The following is a 21,395-nucleotide window of genomic DNA, read 5'->3' as shown; positions in this document are numbered from 1 at the left end:
CATTGAAATCACACTTGTGACTTCATGTTTTGTCACTAACCCACGTGAGTTCTGTGAACTGACCGACATCTCCTTTCTGTTTTAGGGGCTCTGTAGTCCACTCATCAGTTTTTGTTTGCTTGTCCCTATAGACATTGATCCCACTTTGCTTTTCATTGTTTCCCATCCCAGGTGTCCATTTTTCATCATTTGATGTGATTCCCTGTACACTCCATTCCACCTTTTCTTCCCCAATTCCCAGTGTCTCTGTTCTGCTATTCTCACATCAGAATTTGTCTTACCTGTTCTCATGTACCTACCACTTTAGGTCCCCATGGCCAGCCATGCTGTCTGCTGTTTTCCTCATTTCCATGGAAGTTGCAATTTCTAATTGTGCCTAAAAGTTATCCTCTCCCCTGTGGCTCTGGAACCCTCCTTCCTTATCTTTTAAAACTTATTTTTGCCTCTGAGATGTATCATGTAGAGCATCAGCCTACAAAAATCTGCTGGGAAGATGGTTAGAGCCAAGGTGGGAGTAGTTTTCTGCAAGGTATTAATTTGTTATCAGTTCTGTTCTTTGAGCTGCAGATAATTGGAAAGGTGCTTCTAGCTGCTTAGGTAAATAGATGGCAGATTAAAGTTTTTTATTATTTTAATTTTTTTCCTCTGAGAAATCAATATATTTTTGCCCATTGATTCTGGAATTTGAAACAGGGATCACATGGGATATGCGAAAGTGCATGGAAAAAGAAATGCACCAAATTCAATCAGAGGTCTTATAAACATACTTGGTCAGTAAACAAAAGTAAATATTCCTGTCTGCCTTCCTCCATTCATGAGTAAGCAAGTGAGTAAAGAATTAGGAGGTCATTTTACTCAGTTCTTATAGGTAATTATGGCTATCCACTGAGGCTTAGTTTTCACAGATGGATTTATGAAGCTTGCTCAGATTATCTTCTCACTTTCCATGACCAGATCTCTCTTTCCATTTTTTGTTTTCCTTTATCTTGTCATGATTATAGGTTGAAGTTCATGTAACATAACTCTCAACATCTACAGTATTTCAGTTAGATGGTCTTTATAGTTGAAAAAAAGAAGGAGGCAGTTTTAGGGTATGATTCATTTGACCCTTTTCAGATGTCTACTTTAGGAATGGATGAAGCATACCAAAGAAGTACCTCCACTACAAAGAAAACATAGAGGAACTAGATCAAATGTGATACTCTTATTGTTTTTACACTTACTTAAATTAGGAATTTCAACTTAGTGATTAGAATTAATTAATGAAATCCACTCCTGTATGGAGCTGATATACAAGTAATCTCTATCATCTAAGCCTTAATTTAAGAATATTGTTTTCCCTTAAGTTTGACTGGAAGAGACCTTTAAACATACCTAGTCCAACACCACTGCCACAGGCAGGCACATCTTTCACTAGATTAGATTGCTCAAATCCTCATCCAATCTGAACACTTTCAGAGATGGGGCATCCCCAGTTTCTCTGGACAACGTTTCAGTGTCTCATCACCCTCATTTTAAAGAAATTTCTTCTTTACAGACAATCTAAATCTACACTCTTTTAACCTAAAATCATTTGGTCCTGTCACAACAGGCCTGGGTTAAAAGCTTTTCTCTTTCCTTCTTATAAGCCATCTTTAAATATTGAAAGGCCACAATAAGGTCTCCCTAGAGCTTTCTCTTCTCCAGGCTGAACTCCAGCTCTCTCACTTTTGTCTGCCTAGGAGAGGTGCTCCAGCCCTCCGATGATCTTCATGGCCCTCCTCTGAACTCACTTCAGCAGGTTTACCTCCTTCCTATGTTGGGGGCTCCAGAACTGGACACAGCACTCCAGATGAGGTCTCAGGAGAGAAAATTAGAGGAGGAGAACCACCTCCCTCAACCTGCTGGTCGTGTTTCTTCTTATGCAGCCCAGGAAGCAGTCAGCTTTCTTGTACAATTTTGAACATTATTCTTTGTGTCTTTTCCCACAAATGAACTCTACTTGCAGTAGTAGCACATTATTGTCTAGGGGGAAAATGGTAGAAAAAAAATGACAGGATGAAGCAGAAGGAGAGTAGTAGGAATCCTCTAAAATCCCAAATATGATTTATAATGATATCTTGTAAATAAAATCTAATACAATAAATCCAAAATAATTTCCAATATGTCTTACTAAAACAAGCAGAACTTTTTAAAAAATGGTCTGTGATGATTTCTTTACTTAGATCCTGCTTGTCCTTAAAACAATTTGCTGGCATAGCTGGGCTAGGAAGGAGTGAAATGTTTTCATCATCCTGACTGACATAAGTATGCTAGGAAATCCCTGGATGTAGAAATGTTCCTGAAAGAAAAAGCCAATTTGCAAGTACCACTTATTCTATTCCTGGAACGAAACTCCTTTTGCTGTTGCTTTATCTCCATGGTCAGGATTTACCAATATAGACATATGTTAGAATCTGATTATTAAGAGATGCCTCTGCCTGAATTAAGGTGCAAAGGAGAACATATGCCAAACTCAATAGTACAGATTTTATTTAGCAGTAAATGTGAGGTAGAGAGAGAGATCAAAATAGGAAGGGGGTGCCGAAGGGAGAGAGACAGAGAGAGGGAGAGGTTAAGCAAAGATGTCACCACACCGTGGATTCCGATGGAGTCCCATTGGTCCTCTTCTTCTGGTCTTCTTGGTGGTGGGGGTCCTGAGTCGTTTTTCTGGAGGTACCACTGTATGCAGCTCAAGTCTCAGATATCCAAGGAGAAGTTCTCACAGCTTGGGCTGGCATGGGTATAAGCAGTGATTTCTGTTCTCCCAGTTTCCCACAGTGGGAATTTTTGTCCAGATTCTAACCAAACCTTTACCTCCATTATGCCTGGAATTAGCTCCTTCCTGCTGTGCTGTCTGCACTTTTCTAAAGTTCTGTTGTGGTAGCTTATCTTGTGGGGAGAGTGTTTTAAGACATGTAACTTCGTTATTTAGGTCCTCACAGCATGGTATAATGCTTTTCTAGCAAATCCTTGTAAATCTAGTGAATGCCTTCTGCCTTTCAGAAGAATCAATCCTTATATTCTTGCTTTTGATAACCTTATGAATCAGCTCCAATGGAAAACCTTTTTCTTAATTGACCACGTAAAAATATCTCCATGTGATATTTGGAACAAGATCATTTGACCTTTTGTTGAGGACCTTTTCTGCTATATAGCCAATTTATACTGGTCTCTTGAGTGGCCACTTATCAGATATGTATATTCATTCAATAAAGATATGCTGTCTAGCTGAATGTGTGCCAAAATGTTATGACTTCCTCTCTTCATTTCTGCCAAACAGTATGAAGTTACTTAGTAATCTCTGGCATATTGTGTTTTGTCACTATGTACGACCTGAATGTATCCAGAAATATGTTATACAGAGCCTTTATCTCTTCAGTGGGTGGGAGAAAGTCAATTACTTATCAAGAAACTGCTGTGTTTAATTCTTGAGGGTATTTAATTCGAGAATATAGAAGGATTTGCATATTCAAGACATGCTTTTTGTGATATCTAGGCAATACCTGGTTCCATAATCTTCTGAAAAGTTCACAGAAATTATTCCTAGCATTGAGAGAGGAAGGTGCATGCTGCTTTGTGCTCTGGAAAAGAGGTAAGTCAGCATCCCTCACAGCAGCACTTTTGCCACATCATTTTGAGTACATCAGCTTTTACTAGAGTCAGAGCACAGCTGGGTTGTTGAGCGATATGGTCTTGTCAACTTACGGAAAGTAAACTGGTATAAGCAAAGACAGGGTTTTAAATGATCTAAGTCTACAGATCTAAATTCAATTTGTAAATTATCTCATTTTAATAACTTTAAATTGGGATGTGTCTTTTTTGTTGTTGCTGTTGAATTTAAACAGACAACACGAAACCACAAGAAAAAAAACAGAACCATTCTTAATGAGAACATTCATATCAGCCACTATACCTATATGACTTATATGTTATAAATAAAAATATCTGTGTCCAGACAAGCCCCTTCAGACAAGGAATATTTTATAGCTTACCAAACCATCCCTCCTCTTCTGACTGCACCAAAGCTGTGCTGCTGTGCTTGGGGGGATCTTTATTTATACCCTATGTTAGCATAATGCCCATTGGAGATGTGGTTATACCAGTTTCCTGTGCATGAAGTTGTCTCAATGACTACCTTTACTCTATCAGTCCAACAAATATCTCTGCCAGTAAAACAATCTCCCTGCTTCTAACTCATTTATGGGCTGCCTGTGAAAAACAGAAAGCCTGCTTCCAGCTGCTTGGACACTCTCTTCCACCAGATTACACTGTCTACCCAATTACTCCAGCACGACCATTTTATTGTTCTTTACATCTATAAAACTGATCCAGGCTAAAGTGTGACAGAAACACGATATTGTTCCAGCTGAACTGAGATTTCCCTAGGACTCAGCACAGGAAACTCAGTGTGATGAGAGTGCCGCCTAGTAAAAAACAAAGATCTCATTCAGTTGTGTCTAATAGATATTTTTATGAGAGGTGTGAGAAAATCTCATCTTCTGCCAAGCCCTTAATGGTGTTTGCTCTTACTACTAAATATATAAAATTCCTTTGGGAGATTTCTAATACATAACCAACATAACATCACATATATTATCCTGGAGATTTCTCATAACTTGCCACCCCTATTCTTTTACCTTATGTGATATCTCAGAGTTAACTCTTTCAATAGACAGGAGGTGTGAGGAGAAACAAATTTATTACACTCTTATCATGTTAGGACATTGATGACTGTCAAGTGCTGTGTCATTTAGGCCAAACAGTGTAATCCACACTATTAACTGTTACAAACCATCTGAAGAGAAAAGTTCCTGCATGTATTGAAGGTTTCTTTAGGCAATGAAAATGGCAGGACCTAGAGATATGCTGTGCCACTTACACTGATTCAAATGGAAGGTTTAATTACCTCTAATTTTGTTATACTATAGTAAAGCAATGGAAAGAAGTATCTGCTGCTTTGCTGTTGGCTAGCAGAGCTGAGGAACCGACCAAAACAAGATAAGTTATTGCAAAAAAGGTTCTGTCTGGCACCTGGGGCTATTTAATTAGCCAGAGGCTGAACTCTAATGAGAACAAATCACTGGAGGAGAGAGTTTTCTTATTTTTCTTGTTTCTTTCTGAGCAAGGATAAAGTGAAAAGTTAAATGAGGTAAAAGTTCAGAAAAGAGCTTATGATTTTTCCATAATAATAGAAAAAAAATTTTGCTTTCTTTTTTTTTTCTGCTGTCTCTGTGGTGCTGAAACCTTTGGACCAGAAGGAAATGAGATGACAGCTGGGTTCTTTCTTATGCAGGGGTGAACACTTTGCAGCACTCACTGCTCCACACTTGTCACTGCCCTGCTGAGTGGTGTGGGTGTGAGAGGTCCCTCACCAGCTTCCAGCACAAAGTGGAACAGGCAATTTAAACAGTTTAAACTGCTAGTCCAAAGTAAGCTGATTTTATTGCCATTGGATTGGGAATCAATTGTATGAACTGTGCTATTGGCTTGTCAGGGGGAGCAGACTTTTCAGCTTTTGGCCAAAGTTGAAAAATCAGCAAGAAGAAACAGGTTGTTTATGGCTCTACAGAGCCCACCAGGTAATTTTTTCCCCAAGTATGCTTCAAGCCTGAGTTGTGGACTAGTTCTGTATCCTTTGGCTGGTGCTTAGTAAACATGACAGATCCAAAATATATGTTAGCAGAAGAGTCAATATGACAGGCAGCCAGTTGCTTTGGGAAGTATTAAACAAGGACTAATTTAAGCCATGAGCAAGCTGATCCACAGTCAGAGGAAGAGGGAGAGCAGTCTCCCACAGCTCCCCTGAGCCAGATTTTTAATCTGAGTCACCAACACAGGCAATCACTTACCTAGGAATCCCAGTGAATCAGACACTCATTCATACTGCCCTTTTTTGTGGGAGAAGATTATAGGAGTGGGGCTGAAATGTCTTAGCAGCACAGATCAGACACTGGTTAAGCCGGATTTAGAACTGTGTTGGTTCTGAGTTTGTTCTGGCTGCTGTAATTGCTCTTCTTCTGTTTGATGGCAATCAAATGTTCACACTGATGTTCACATGTTCACTATTATATTACTTGAAAATTAGCACACTCCTCTTATGAAAAGATCCAAATGTGTCACTGAATTATTGCTCTTTACAGCTGTTGTACATGTAGAAATGAAATAGTTGGTGAGGCTGGTGTTTCTGTATTCCATTCTTTTCATAAAATACTAAAGTATTTGGAAAAAAAATGCACATTTGTTCCCCTTCCTGAATTCGCCTCTTATTTGGACAGCAGTTCAAATAACCAAAAATAAGAACAAAATAGCTTGTAAAATACTGGTGTAATAATAATGATATATTTTTCAGCCACTGTCCCAGCATAAATAATTTTATGAAATACACAGTAATCACATAGAATGATCCCAACAGTGAATAGAAAAACCTACAGGTACTTTAGCCGCATAACCACTCTAGCTGCATACAACCTAGACACATAAGTTAGGTACTGTATTTTGGATAATTTCTTCTCTGATACATACCTGCAACTCAGCTCTAGAGAAGATCTCTGTGCCTGAGGTAGCATGACTTCAAAATCTGTCTTTGTATAACTTTCATGCTTAAAATAGGATTTCAGTGCCAATGGCTGAGAAGTTTCTCTCTTGGAGAATCAGAAATCATTCAGCTCCTATACAAGTTCAAGGACTTCCGACTTAGCTCACTGCTTTGGAGAGAAAAAAGTGTTATCGTTCCCTCAACGTGATTAACTAAAAAATACATTCCTCTGAAAAAAGCTAAAAGAATGATTGGGAGTTGTGCTTCCGGGCCTGGTGTACCTGAGCAAGTTTACCTCATGCCTTGAGAATGATTTGACCCCAAGTGATCATTTTGGCTTACTTTTCCATTTTAGAACTTTAGTCAGATGAGTAAAGTAGCTTTACTGTTAGACAAGGTCTAGACCGGTTACACTGATGGATTACTTAATTAGATTTTTACAACAAGTAATACATCTGTAATATGGTTGGTTTAATGGATAAAAATCCCATAAAAGGCTAATTTTTTTCTTAAATATTTACATTATAAATACATTAGTACCAGTGTTCAGACATGGAAGCTTTCTCCAGCATTCTGTTCCTGAATTTCAAGTGCAAACATTATTTAGTTATTCTAGTATTTGTCTAACATTTAATTAATTAGAATTTTACATAAGGTACAAATACAAGAAAAATATTTGTGTGAAACAGGCCACCCTTGTTTTCCTTGTATCTGTAATTATCAGCTGAGAATCTTTTCAGTCTGGACTGCATGCAGCGTGCTAGTTATTCACTGCTTGAGATTTGAGCTTAGTTCTGACTGAAACCATGAATAAAATTAGCTTAATTTATTTTGATTGTAGTAAGTATTTATCTGTATGACAAGACTATCAAAGACCTAGGCATAATTTGCAACATTTCCCAAGGTACCACTTGTAAAACAACAAAGAGGTTGATAGAACCATTTTATGCCTTTTGGCAGGCTTTTGTGAGGAAACTTGCCATGTTGTGTCTACATTATGTTCTTCTCACATCCAGCTAATGGGTTTCCCACCACTGCAACAGGAGATCTAAGAACTCCTTAAAAATCTCCAGATTTACCCAAAGTCCAAATTTAAACAGAATATTTAACCAGAAGTATGGAAAGTCTAGGAAATAAACTTGTTTTGTCTTTAAATAAACTGTAGAGTAGCAATTTTAAATAAACTAGAGTAACTAATGCACAGACTCCAGTACGTTTCTTTTTTCCAAGTTTGTATTTCTTTTTTTTTGGCTATTAATAATATTGTGGTTTCTTATATAATCTTTATTCTTATTGTCATTGTTGACTACTGTTTTTTACTACTGCAATGAAATGTCCAGCAGAGCTGCTAAGAAACTAAGCTTCTTTGGGCAGACTTTCTAGTCTCAGTTTTCCAATTTGAAGTTGAGCCATAACAAAATTTTTAACAATATCACAGATTAAAGGAATTCTGCAAACTTGAGACACAAGAAAATCGTTCAGCTTGAAAACAGAGTAGTTTGCCTTTTGATACTGTGAGTCAGCACTCCATGTATTGATTCCAAACAACACAGGCATTGGAGACATGCGATGATCCAGTTTTAAAATTCATATTGTTGATTAGAATAGTCATTTCATTTTGGTGGTAGAATGAACAATACTGGACCACATCCAGGCCCTTAAAACAGTTAATGGCTGCCCTCCTCCAACAGATGGCCACTGTGGTTTTTTTATGAGATGGTTTGGATCCATGCAGCTTTCTGCATCACCATCTTATTGCAACTAGTTGTGGTGCAGTTGAAAGAGCCACTTCCACAAGCAGATGACATGATGGTGTAATTTATACAAATAATTATCAGCATGCAGTCAAACCACTGTAATGAAAGGATTAATTTCTAGTGATTTGAAGACAGTGTTGGAGTCAAAGAGGGTAGGTTATTACCAGTTGCTCATTCACTGATGGACTAATTTGCTTTGTATTATAATAAATTTGGTAATTGTTGATAGAAAAAAGTAATACATACATGCCTACTTCCATTTATCTTAATGGTACTGCGACATTAGATTGCAGCATGAATGAAAAGCTGATGTGTTTCAATGCCTTGGCAGCTTGCAGTGACCTTCAGGAGAAATGAAATGCTCTGTTGGCTGGGGAAACAATTGAGCTGAAACAAGTCAGGCGCAGTAGACTCGGAGATAGTCCTTCCAAATTAAAAGCTGTTACTAGCAGCTCAAAACAAGGTAAAAAGTCAGAATATAACATCTTGCTGCAAGGTGATTTTATGCTCAGATTAAAGGGGAAGGAAGAAAAAGGCAAAGTTCAGATCTAAAGGAATTCCCATTAACTTGAAAAATTTGGAGATTAGAATGAACATTAGCATCCAAAGGTAGCTGATGTATGAACACACTGTAGAAGCCATAATCTGTTGAAAATCACTGAGATAAATTTAGGCTACTGACCTTTTAGTGCATTAGGGCATGAAATAAATCACTGGCTACAAGTAGTAAATTTGCTACAATCTAAATGCTTTCCAAGTACTTCTAGCTGTAGAATTTTGCAGTCAAGAGAACTACATATCTGAAATAACCTTTTAATATTTCAATTATGCCTGAGTAGTCCTGACCCAATCCTGCATTATACCCCAAATTTTTATTAATACCAGTGAGTACTTCAGAGAAAGTCAGGCTTTAAATCAGTCAGCAGTGTCCTCATATTAATGGTTATTTACATACTGATAAAGAGTTCAGATTAATCTCTAATAAATTTCCACAGATTTTAGCTACAGTGCTTAGAAATATATTCAGTATTAAAATTCACTTCTCTGGATCCCTTTCTTTACCAGATGTGCATTGCTTTGCAGGTGGGTAGCCTGGGGAGGGGAGCCCATAGCGTGGGAACTAACTAGCTACAGCAGAAAGTTCCAGTCCATGCTTCAAACATAACAGTGTTTCAGGAACAGATGCTGTAGTCCTGCTTATTGTGCCCTGCTGACAGAGAAGAAGTTTTATTTTGTCCGTTCTAGCAATGCAGCTGTAAGAAGTCACTTGAACTGCAGACAATATTCTCACCTTCTTTCTTTCCATTCCAGAGCCTTCACTTTAACAGTTTTAAAGAGAGAATTGATGACTTACATTTGGAGGAAAAAGTTACATCCTCTTCTGTTCTCCTGCATTTCCTGACTCTAATGTCACTTAGACATGTTTCTCTTTGCAGAAGAAATAATAGTATTATCCACACAGCACACATCCATCTGTAATGGATGAATTCCTCAAGGTGTCAAAGGAAGTGAATTCCTCAAGGTGTCAAAGCTTCCTTCTTTCCCCTGATAATTGAGTTGGGTAGAGCATTGACTTGGCATTGGCTTTTTCTGAGGACCTTAGAAACCATTGTTCCCTTGAAAACTCAGAGGAGTTATTTGGGTTCAGCACTTTTCAATGTAAGATTTTGGAAGAGATAAAGACAAGTGCTGTCTCACTGCAGCATGACATAATGTTGGTTTTATTTTGCTAGGCCTCATTACAGTCTCTTTGTAAGGGGACTTGGAAAACTGTTTGAAGGGAAAAATAAATTTGCTTTGTCAACTGAAACTCAAAGCTCTTTTGCTTCACCAGGCCAGCAGCAGTTCTGTGGCTCCCACCTTGGCTGGGGCAGTGAATAGTTCCTCTTCTCTTCCAACTGACAAAGATTTTAGGAGGGGGGGTGATGAGCTTCTATTAAAACCAATTGACTTGTGTTATTCAGGGAAGGGTCCTGTATATTAAAGATTTCAACAAATAATAGCAATTAGATAATTATCAGATCATTTTTATAGGTTGGGATTTTTCCACTTTAATATCCAAGGGATCTAGCCAGTCTGCCTGATTTGCAGTGTTACACACTTAGTGCATTTCCCCTTCCCTGAAGTGACTATTCAAGGCATAAGCTTTTATACTGCTCAGGGGATTACTGCTCCCCAGACAGCTCTCTTGTGAGACTTTCAGGGAATAGCATGGAGGAAGTTATTTCCTGCGCAAATTTCTTAGCAAACCCAGAGAGCTGAAAATTCCAGGTTTCCTTCAATTCTGAGGTCGTACTAGCATCTAAAGAAACAAGAGAGGTCAGGTGCCGTGGACTGGTTGCTCCTTAAAAATGCATGCATGCATGCATACATACACACACACACACATACATATATGCATAAAGCTACTCAGATTAACAACAATAAGGATAATATGAATAGTCACATGTTCCCTGCGATCTGCCCTTAATTTCTGATAATCTTGCTTGCAGTTGAGATGCCATCTTCTATGATGCCTATTGCCATCCAGACCTCTAACTTTACACTAAGATGACATGCAGTGAAGGGTTCTTTATTCCACAGTGTCAATTAAGAAAAAAAGAAGGAAAAGAAAAAACCCCAACACCTTTATGTCTCATTTTTTTAATTGACTACTAGCCTGTTTTTGCTTCTCAAATTTAGAAATCTGTTCATGAAGCTCTTATATTTGGCCTTTCTTCAGTGTTTGGTTTACACTATGTCCACAGAAATTTGGAATCCAAAACCATAATGAACCTGCCCTCTCAGCATATTGCTGGAGTTCAGAGCTCTGTAGAGCTTACTTGGCTCTCTGCATAATGCCCTGTTTGGCAAAGATATCCAGAGAGCATATCCCATTTACACAATGTTCTGAGTTTGGTGAAGTACAGAGTGGGAGGATTCAGGAGCATGCTATTATAATAGTTGACCTTGCATGCAGTAATCAAGGCAATGAATAAGTTACAAGAATTGTAAGGTATGCAGAAATGGCAACACAAAAGAGGAAAGGGAAAGCTAAAATAGAAAGAGGCACTAAAAAACAGAAGTTGAAGATCATTCTCATTGACAGCAGTCACCAAATATGTACATACCTTTTATTTCAAGCTAATGCTAACAGGGATAAAGAGTTTTTTCATCCTAGCCTCCCCTGTTGCTGACTTTTTTTTGTTTCCAGTACTCTTCTCATCTTTTATGTTGCTGCTTTATTTTTAATCTTCCTACTCCTTAGCTTATGGGGATATTTTTGAAACCATGTGTAACATAATCCTTTGATGTTTGACTGTCCAACTTGGTAAACTGTGCATTATCAAAAGTATAGCTTGCTTTGAGATTACCGGTGTTGATTTTAGGTGAGTATAACATTACAGGAAAGCAAGGGGTTTATCTGCAATTTTTCAGAAATATATGTGTCCTTATCTAGCAATGAATGAGAGACAAAGGAGTGATGTTAGGGAGACTGCTAGGGAGTTATGTGCTAGTCTTACTGGGGAAGATAGTTACACTTTTAAAGTCATCATAAACAGGAGGTTTGGTAGTCAATACCTTATTTATTGGACAAGAAAATCACTACTAAACATGCAGGGCCTGCAATAGAAAAGAGAAACATCACTCTCTGTGTTATTTAGTTTCTTAACTTAATTTTTAAGCAATTTTACCAGTATTCTTTTTAAAAACACAGGATACAGACAATAAAAGCAGGCCACAAACTGTGATATAGGTCAATACAAACTGAAAGTCCACTAAAGGTTCAAAAGAATATTTGTCTCAAAAAATTGTATGAATCATCCATAATTTTTTCTTACATTGAAAATGTCAAAACTACTCACAGCAGCTGGAAGAGCACAACCTGAATAATCAATCATATTTTTTCCATATGCCCAGCGTGACATAACCCTAAAACTCCAAATTTTGTGCAGTCCTGATCATAGGCCTTTTCAGATTGATATCTCAATGTGTGCCAGTTTGGATAAAGAAAAATTTAGGTACATAAACTTCTAGGGTTTGAAAATCTTCATGTAGATGTTTCTGCTATATTAAGAATGTTACAATCTTGAATAATTTTATAAAGAGCAGCACCATTAACACAAATGCTGACGCTGTCTTTGTTCTTGCCCACATACGGTAAGTGGATCACATGAAGTGTGTAGTCCATGCTCCAGGGGGACATTGAATGCATACAATATGCCTTTTAAATACTTGCTTTATTTATTGATGCAAATGCATTATTTTTATAACAGTATTTATTAATTTAAATAAAAGTGCTTCCATGTATGCATTGCAAGTGTCCTTTTGAAATCGCAGTAGAGGCTGCTGCACACTCCATTATTTAAACTTGCTCTACTTTTGCTTTGGGCTCTTTGTTGTCTTCCATGAATTCTTTCCCCATATATCATCTGTTTTATTCACTTTCTTTTCTGGAGGAGACATATCTATTTGCTCTTACTGATCTGGGAATGAGGAATCAGTAGAGCAAATTCAAAAAGCTCAATTAAAATCAAGGCACTTTGGCTGACTGTGTTGATGTATGCTGCTCTTTGCTCTTCAATGTAAAGCATGGCTGGGCCCATTTAGCGCTGAGAAGGGAAACAGGAGATTCCAGTTTTAATACAAGCCAAGGGATTATGGTGAAACAGTTGGCAGAAGTCAATCTACAAAAACTGGAGGAGCAGAAAGGCTTAATTTAGTCCTTTTGTCACTATTAAAAAAACCAGTGGGATTCCAAGAAAAGAACAGCCACCTTCAGCCAAGACCAATCTTTCATTTCAGCAGAAGAGAAAGAGAACAAGATGATACTTTCTTCTTCTCTCCTGTCAACCAGAACCCTTCCTGAAAACTTCACAAGTCCTTCCTAGAGTCACTTGTACCTATTTCTCACCATAAAGAACTTTCTTTTCCATGCTGATATTGTTTCTAGTAACTCTTTGCAGCTCAAATGTGACCTTTGAAGCTCCAGCTCACAACAGCAGAGAGCTAATTTATTTATTTTTAATTTCCAGTTCTTTAAGCTCTGTCTCTGTTTTAGATGCAGTAGTTAAAAACCTACATTTCCCTGAATCCAAAATGAGCAGTGGGCAGCATCCAAAAGGGTTCTAAATCTGAAAAGAAAATTGAATTCATCATTTAGCTGCACTAATTAAAATTTTTTATTTGTTCAAGTGCCTTCATTGTTTATTTTAATATCAATATTTTATTAGGCATTGAGAAAAGAAACTGCAGTTCTTGGTAAAATGCAAATTCACTTTTGTTGCTTTAAATAAAAATGCAAATTCCTTCTTCCCACTTAGCTCTTCAAAAAGAGAACACAGAAAAAAAAAAAGAAAAAGATTCTTCCTACCACCTGCATTTCCTTTTCTGTCCTTGTCCATGCAGGAGAGTTACATAGGCACAAACCAAAAACATTAATTAAAATGACCTTGGTAAATAGGTGAAAACCTGTCTGTGGACTTTGTTTTCATTCTAGCTGTGTATTTTATGATACAGCAGGGGCCAGATTAATGAATGAAATCACCCTTTCACTGGTCTAAAGAGATGGACATATGAACATAGAAACAGGGGTCAAGACATAAACTAAATCACTTTAACTTCATGAAAAAAAATTTCTTATATTTACCCTCATTTAGGGCAGTGTGGGCACCCACCTGTTCATGAAGCTGCTTCGTAACTCTTTAGAGTTTGAAACTCTTCAGGGAAAGGATGTCATCCCTTGTCAGAAATTAATATATTCATATGCTTGAAGCGTAAAGGATATGTCCATAGCACAGCTAGAGAGACAATTTCAGTGTACCATGTAGGTACAGATCTAGGATTAAACGTTATAGACTACTACTAAATTGTATTGGTAATGGCAACATAAACCTTGGGACAGGGTAATTTACCCTACTTGTGTGAAGCATTTAGGCATACCCTGTAGTAATGTCCATGCAGGTGCCTATCTCAATATAACTATCAGCTTTGACATATTAGCGAGTGAGCGGGTGACAATATGTTACCAGGCATCAGTGGCTCCATGATAACTGTGCATTGTGCATGCTCCATTTCCTCATGATAAATGGGAGGTATTTCATACAGGTTACCCTCCTTAAGGAGAGTAAGCTTCTTGACATGTATGGAGGATGCTGCTGCAGAGTAGGATAATTCATAGGAACATCAGAGTAACTGATTCCTAGGACTGAATTTTTGTGTTAAAGATTTATGTGAGATTTAAATCCAATTTAAGTTAAATCAGTGCAATTCTGCCCTGCAGGTGGAACATTAAGATTACTGCATTAATACACATAAAAATCTATATTGGTACAATCTATGATTTAAACAGTCAACCAGTGGTAAGTATAAGTGGGCATATACTCGTTCTATCCCACCTGGAAAGGGAATAAGTCACACCAGTCTAAGGCCAAATTTACATTACAGGTTTTACTAGCATATCTATATTATCCAAAATCCTGACAGTGCACACTGGTACACACAACTGTAGGAGTGAAGGTACCTAAAAGCATGTAAAGAAGTCATTAAGCTAAGAATCTTAAGATTTTGTCAGCAGTAGTCAGCAGAAGAGTAAAAACATTCAAAGTTTTTACTCTTCTGGTCATTCTAGGTATAACACCCTTTATCAAAATAGTAAAGAAGGCAGAAGTTTTAGTTTAAAAAGTCAGCAAAAAGTATTTTGACAGTATATGTTATTCTGTTCAAGGAGCTGGCTTAATCTATACCTGAAAGAAAACGATTTTGTCAGAGCGATCTACTTCTGTACTACAAATGAGTGGCTGGTGTAATTCTATCTGTGCAGCTCTTATCACCAAACCTGCTAAGTGCAGCCAGACTCTCAAGATAACTTATTTATCATAGGAAGAGGAAAGGTGTTCTGGAGTAAAGTATACTCACTGGAATACAGTTTTGCTGATTTAAATTTCCTTGTCAAGAGAAGTATTTTGCTTGTCATATTCTACCACAAACAACTCTTACACAGGCTCTGACCTGAAAAAACTTTTTACTGTGTAAGTCTTATCAGGTCTTATACCGATATATCGCTTTCACTTAAAAAAGTTAAAGTAATAACTGCACTGGCTATATAAAGTTCTATAGGAAAAAAGTTCTATAAAAAAATTCTATGTAGGCCAATATTTAGGCTCCAAAATTTTTTTCTTTGTAAGCTGTAACTGGTTGCTTGCTTTTTTTACATAAGCACTTACCTTTCTGATCTGCTCCTTATGGTTAACTTGTGATGCCATATAGCTTTGTTTTGTTTGGGTTTTTTTAACTGGAATAAATAAAGATTTTATTTTCACTGCACCCAAGGTTCTGATCCTCTCTACTGTATCTTCCTTTGCCTGAGGTCATATCCACGTGCTGCATAAATTCCAAATTTATATTCAAATTCTCTGCAACAAAAGTTTCACATAGCTATATTGACAGATAGAGGCATATTACAGGTAAAACTCTAAAAATAGGTGGGTTTTTAAAGTTTGGTTTGGTTTGGTTTGTGGGGTTTTTTTTAATAACATAATCTACAGTCTTAATTTAATTGCAACAGTTGAAGAAAATGCTGAAAGCAAACCTGTGTCTCCAGACATGTTTATTTTGGGATTTTAGCAATTCCCTTTACTATACTGTATATTTCTTCCTCATTTCTAACCAGAATTTATCAGCTATTGCTTTCAGGATCGTCAGGAATCCTGTCCCTCACTGTTTTTGCCTTAGCTGATGTGTGTCAGACTAAGCTAACAGTGTTATTATTCCACGCAATTTTACTCATTTTTCTGAAAGATACTTTATCTCACATTTATCAAGTTCAAAAAAGAGACATCCTGTGTCTTCACAATGGAACAAAGAGTCGGGACCCTGTAGTTATTGTATCATATTGAAAAAGAATATCTGACACAAAGACTCCCTGATCTTGGCATTGCTAATATATACCTGAAATGTATTTATAATCAACTACGTAACATTGAAGAGTTACTGTATTCTCACCTACGTCCTATATCTCAGAAAACCTACACGCCAACAAAAGCATTGGCACTTTGATGCTTACTTTTGAATAACCTGTATAAAATTAGATGTGTAGCTGGGGTACTTTTTAGAAAGGAGAACTCAGTAGTAGTCATCTTCTTGTCCTACTATAAGTTCAGATGTATGAAAATGCTGTACTTGGCAGCCACCTTTCCTTGAATATTTGGTAATAGAGATAAGCAGCATTCACATGATGCTAAGAGGATCACAAGAAAAGTAAATTTAATATTTTTTATAGATGCAGGAACTATTTGTACTTTGATATTCTTAAGAACTCTTCATAGATAGTACACATTTTTTAAACAGCTAGTCTTCATATGAGTTTTCTGTTGAGTAGGCAGCCCTTTCTCCTGGAAGGAAGTATGGAAAATATAGAAAAATTAGTTCAATGACAGCTGTCCAGAATCCCCTAGTTCAAGGAGAGAAGATATAGCATGCTTAAAACTTATGTGAGAATTAAACGGTGTCATTTTTAATTGAAGATCCATAGAATTAGCTGCAGAATACTTCATATGAGCCCAGTTAAATGTAAAGCATAATCCTTAATCTTTTAGTAATGTTTTTAACAGTGCAGAGAGATTATTGATGTCAGTTTCCCTCAGCTATTTTGGTTCAATCAAATGCTTAACTTGTTTTTGGCCATACAAGTAAATTTTATACTAATGACAATGTGGAGACATGAATGCCCTGTAATTATAGGGCTCTGTGACATTAGTATTGTAAAAAGCCAAGATGCCACTAATAGAAAGAATTTTGGCAGACTACATTAGCTAAAAAAACCCTAATTTTATCTGAAGATACTGACTGTCTATAAGATCAGCCTTTGGACTCCTCTAAGGCCAGTGTCTCCTGGTTATGACTGTAAACAAGTCTGACAATGTAGCAACAGTACAACCTGTTCAAAACAAGGGCAGCTCTTTGTGAATTGCAAAACTGAAGAAATTGCATGGGGATAAGTTATCAGATAACTAGATTTTTAGCAAAACCTGTATGTATTTTACAGTCGTTATTAAGGTACACTTAATTTAAAGGAATCTCTTTATAGAGAGTTCTAGTTATTGTGAGCTGCAAATTGTTGGAATAAACTAGCCAATGCAAATTTTTTCTGATGCTGCAGGCAGTTTTTAATCTACCTCCCCACTCTACTGTAAAGCTCACCTTGTTCAATGAGTTTGAGGAAGGCACTGGGGGGCAAACCAAATAGTCAAGAGGCTAAAGAAGAGAGTGCTTCCTCATGGGTACAACTACTCTGCTGTATGAAGCACAGAAATTAACTTGTAGATGAGTTCAAGTATGCCCTCATGCACTGAGCTTGTGCAAACCTTGCTTGTTTCTTCCTGTAAGGAGGACCTGTCACTGCGCTGGCAGTGCTGCTGCTGTCACGCAGAATGCACTTGGCAGGGCAGCTTCACTTCACCCTCTTAAAAGCCACAGGATAGTGTCCCAGCAATAAATTGGTTTGATTTGGTGGGTACTTAATTTCTCATGTATGCCAGTCAAAGAACCCTGTAGTTCTTTTACAGTGAGAGTCAGTCTCTTAATTTCTAGTTAAGAATTTGATGGTACCACTTTGCACAATGGCCATTGCACACAATGAATCCCCATTACTGTTATCATATCCTAAAATAACTTCAATATTTAAGGTCTAGTCTGTTAGTCGACTTTTTTCTTAAAAAAACATTTTAGAATGAAGATGGTTTTTTGCGGAGTACATGGAAAATATGGTATATTGGAAATATGTTTTTTTGAGTGGAGGAGAGGGATTTAATCAGGATATAGAAGCAGTTTCCTTTGAGATACTGTTCTGACATGCAATTTGTTCTGTCATTGAAGTCTGAAGGAGAGAGTAGAAGCATATTTATGTCAGTTATTGCACTTTTACAAAGATGCCAACTGACATTTACACCAAGATTCAAAGTGTAAAGAAACATGGACATTAAACTATACACACCGAAAACACCCCTACTCAGGGAGTGGTCTTCCAGGAAATGCCAGAAATTAAGGTGTTTATGACATCTTCATTCAGTTCCCCAGGGTGTGTATCAGGACACAGGAACCACACAGTCACAGCCTCTATTTCTGTGCACTTTTCCAGGGCACAGAAGACCATCATATGCAGCTGCATAGTGTAGTTGTTTGTCCTCATGGTTCAGTATGCCTTTACCTAGAACTGTGTACAAGCTATTTTTATTTTGAATATAATAGTGTGTTTTTTCTTGTGTTTTTCCCTACTTAGATATTCATTACCATTTTGCCTGAGTGATTCACAAATATTAGTATTTATTCTTCACAAAGTCCTGTAAAATGTGAAATATTAGTTCAAATTTACAGGTTGAAAATTTATACATGAGGAGATTAAAATTGTCCACTGATTTAGGAAGCCCTGTTTGAGATGTTGAAAAACTAGATCTTTTGCAGCATTATACAGCAGTTTGATTAATCAAAACTCAACATTTTTTGCACCTGCTACTGTCAGAATTTCTGCAAATCTGACGCCAGGATAATGTGAGCAAGGAAAAAATGAGCAAAGACTAATCTGATTTAAAAATTCTCAGATATTCACATACAAATTATATGACTTAATCATATCTCCAGAGTGGATTTACCATTAAAATACGTTTTATTCCATTTCTGGAATCATTTACCTTATCCCTAAGCACCTTCCATCTTCCATAGGAAGCGAAACAAAAGCAGCTCTCGGTCTTCTCCTCTTCATGTTCCAGAGTCATTCTACAGCAGGTCTGTCACCAAACCAGACAAGGCTCTTATTAAAATAGAAAACAGAAATAAAATTTGAAGATAATATGTTGCATCCCTCAAAAATTGATCTTATGGCATCAGATAGACACTTGAACATACCTCAGCAGACCTGAGACACTTCATATTCCCTTCTTACTTGGGGAAATATTTATTTATATGCAGATAGTGAGACCACTGTAGCCCTACAGAACTTACAGTTCTATAGCACTCTGGAACATACAGCTATGATCATTATAAATCAGTGTTACAGGAGAAAGAAGCACAAATTGCCAGGTGATTTCACAGATCACCTTGACAGCTATTTCAGGCTATCCTTCCAGACTTCTGGATGCTATTCTCTAGACCATCTCATTCTCTTTCTCTTAGTGCAACTTGTTAGTCTCCCTTGTCTTGATATATTCCCACATCTTATTGCATTGTGATGTGTCTTTCTCAGACACTCTCCAACAGCAGTTTCCCTGACCACATGCCTTTTACCTACCTCTTCACCCATCTAGTTTTTCTTCTTCTTATCTCATTCTTCCCTTTCTCGCTTCTTTCTCAGCATCTTCAGCTTGAAGATTGTCATGGACACCCCATTCCAACTTCTTTATCCTGTTCCTCTCTTAACATCTTAGACTCCTGGCCCCACAACTGCTTCATGCTTGGTTTTCCAGCTATTCTTGTTGAATATACCTCTGAGGCCCATTAATGCCCAGTAAATCCTAGTCATTTAATGCATCTAAATCTGAAACCTTCTCCTCATCCTGTCTCCTATTCCTCTGGCTAAGCTGTCCTGTTGACATCCTGCTGTTCCATCCCCCCATCATTTGTTCAGGTTCCCTCCTCAGCCCCAAACATTCATTCTTCCTGCCACACAGCTGCTCCTCCATCACCACATGCCCAAGCACAAAGGGTACCTACCTCTTGCCTACTTGTCACCTGAGCTAGGTGGCCTTCTCCCACCAAGCTGACTGGGATGCCAGCTCCTGGCACAAGCTCAGATCAGTGCTTGGAATGACCCACACCACCATCTAAAGCTGGTTAATGCCAAAAGAGAACAAGAACATCAAGAAAAAAAGAAAAGAAAAGCTAAAAATCTAACCTGATAAGTATATGAGTATTGATTGTTGTTTCCCATGAAAATATTTGTTTTCGTGTGAGAAAAAGTAAAAGACACATCTTTGACACTAAGTTCATATTTGTACAATATTTGGGCATCTTGCTCCTGAAACACTGGGGACTCTTAAATCCAAAAACTTATTTTCCCCACTGGCATTCATTATTTTTTTTTTTTCTATTTGTTTGTTCAGTGTTTATTTTAGCATTGGTGTTTCCCAAGTCTCTTTCTTTCAAAGGGCTGGAACTTACCAAAATGTTTCATTCCGAGACAGATACCTAGGATGAAGGCTCTAAGCTCCTATTATTCAAATCTGGGGAGGTTACAAACAACAGAAATTAAGATTTTCAACAGAAAATATTAGGCAACATTATGTTTTCTGATATTGAACAAGTTTCAGACTATGACCTGATTAATAGCTGTAGAGTTAATAAGTATGCAGAAGACATAAAAAGAATCGATCAGCTCTCTATGGAATCTTTTGAATGGCTTAGTAGCTTTGGCACAAATTTATAATATGCTGTTGCTTTTTAAAATGCTGTACACACAAGAGAAGACTGGAGAAATAATCCTGTTCCACTTACAATATTTTTTATTTTCTTTGTCTCTTTTCCTTCCTTCCTTCCTTCCGTCCTTCCGTCCTTCCTTCCTTCCTCCCTCCCTCCCTCTCTCCCTCTTTTCCTTCTCTTCTTTCCTTTCTTTCCTTTCTTTCCTTTCTTTTTTTTTTCCCTCCCCTTGGCATCTAACACCTGAGGAGTAGTATTTATGCTTTTTGTCTTTATGAATGTTTCCTTTTGTCTTTCAATCTTTCAGTCTCTCACTTAGTACAAACTGTTTCAGTAAACAAGAATATGATACTGCAAGTGAAAGTCTGTACTTTTAGGTAAGATATAAGAAATATGGAGCATGAGGATGCTTGTGCAGTTCTTAAATCTGGAAAGTGTTTCTTTTTCATCACATAATTTATCAATAATATCCAAGTTATTTTTGTGTTTATGTTCTTAATATCTAAAAGGGTATGAAATTACATCCATCATTTATATGGAAAAAGTCTAAACTTAAATAGTTGGCTGATTTGACATTCATGTATAACTCCTAAACACCTAGCACTCCTGAAACTGTGTTTTAAGAAAGCAAGGCAGCCTCAAGTGACCAGGCCAGATTTACTTGTATGATAATCATAGAATGATAGAATATTTCA

General features: G+C 37.3%; 1 protein-coding gene across 2 annotated transcripts in view; it reads left to right on the top strand.

The window, feature by feature from the left end:
• Positions 1-21,395, top strand: part of HS3ST5 (heparan sulfate-glucosamine 3-sulfotransferase 5) — a 194,195-nt gene that overhangs the window by 33,023 nt on the left and 139,777 nt on the right. The window contains exon 1 of one of the 2 annotated variants that reach the window (XM_017739751.1): positions 3,535-3,613. The exons of the other annotated variant lie outside the window; for it this stretch is intronic. The gene's annotated coding sequence lies outside the window, so the exon portion shown is untranslated. Of the gene's footprint in view, positions 1-3,534; positions 3,614-21,395 lie in introns of those variants that run through there. 2 annotated transcript variants of the gene reach the window in all.

Source organism: Corvus brachyrhynchos, unplaced genomic scaffold (genome assembly GCF_000691975.1).
Source record: "Corvus brachyrhynchos isolate BGI_N302 unplaced genomic scaffold, ASM69197v1 scaffold14, whole genome shotgun sequence".
Classification (NCBI taxonomy): domain Eukaryota; kingdom Metazoa; phylum Chordata; class Aves; order Passeriformes; family Corvidae; genus Corvus; species Corvus brachyrhynchos.
The sequence above is the reverse complement of the archived record's forward strand: the minus strand, read 5'-3'. Positions and strand labels throughout refer to the sequence as shown.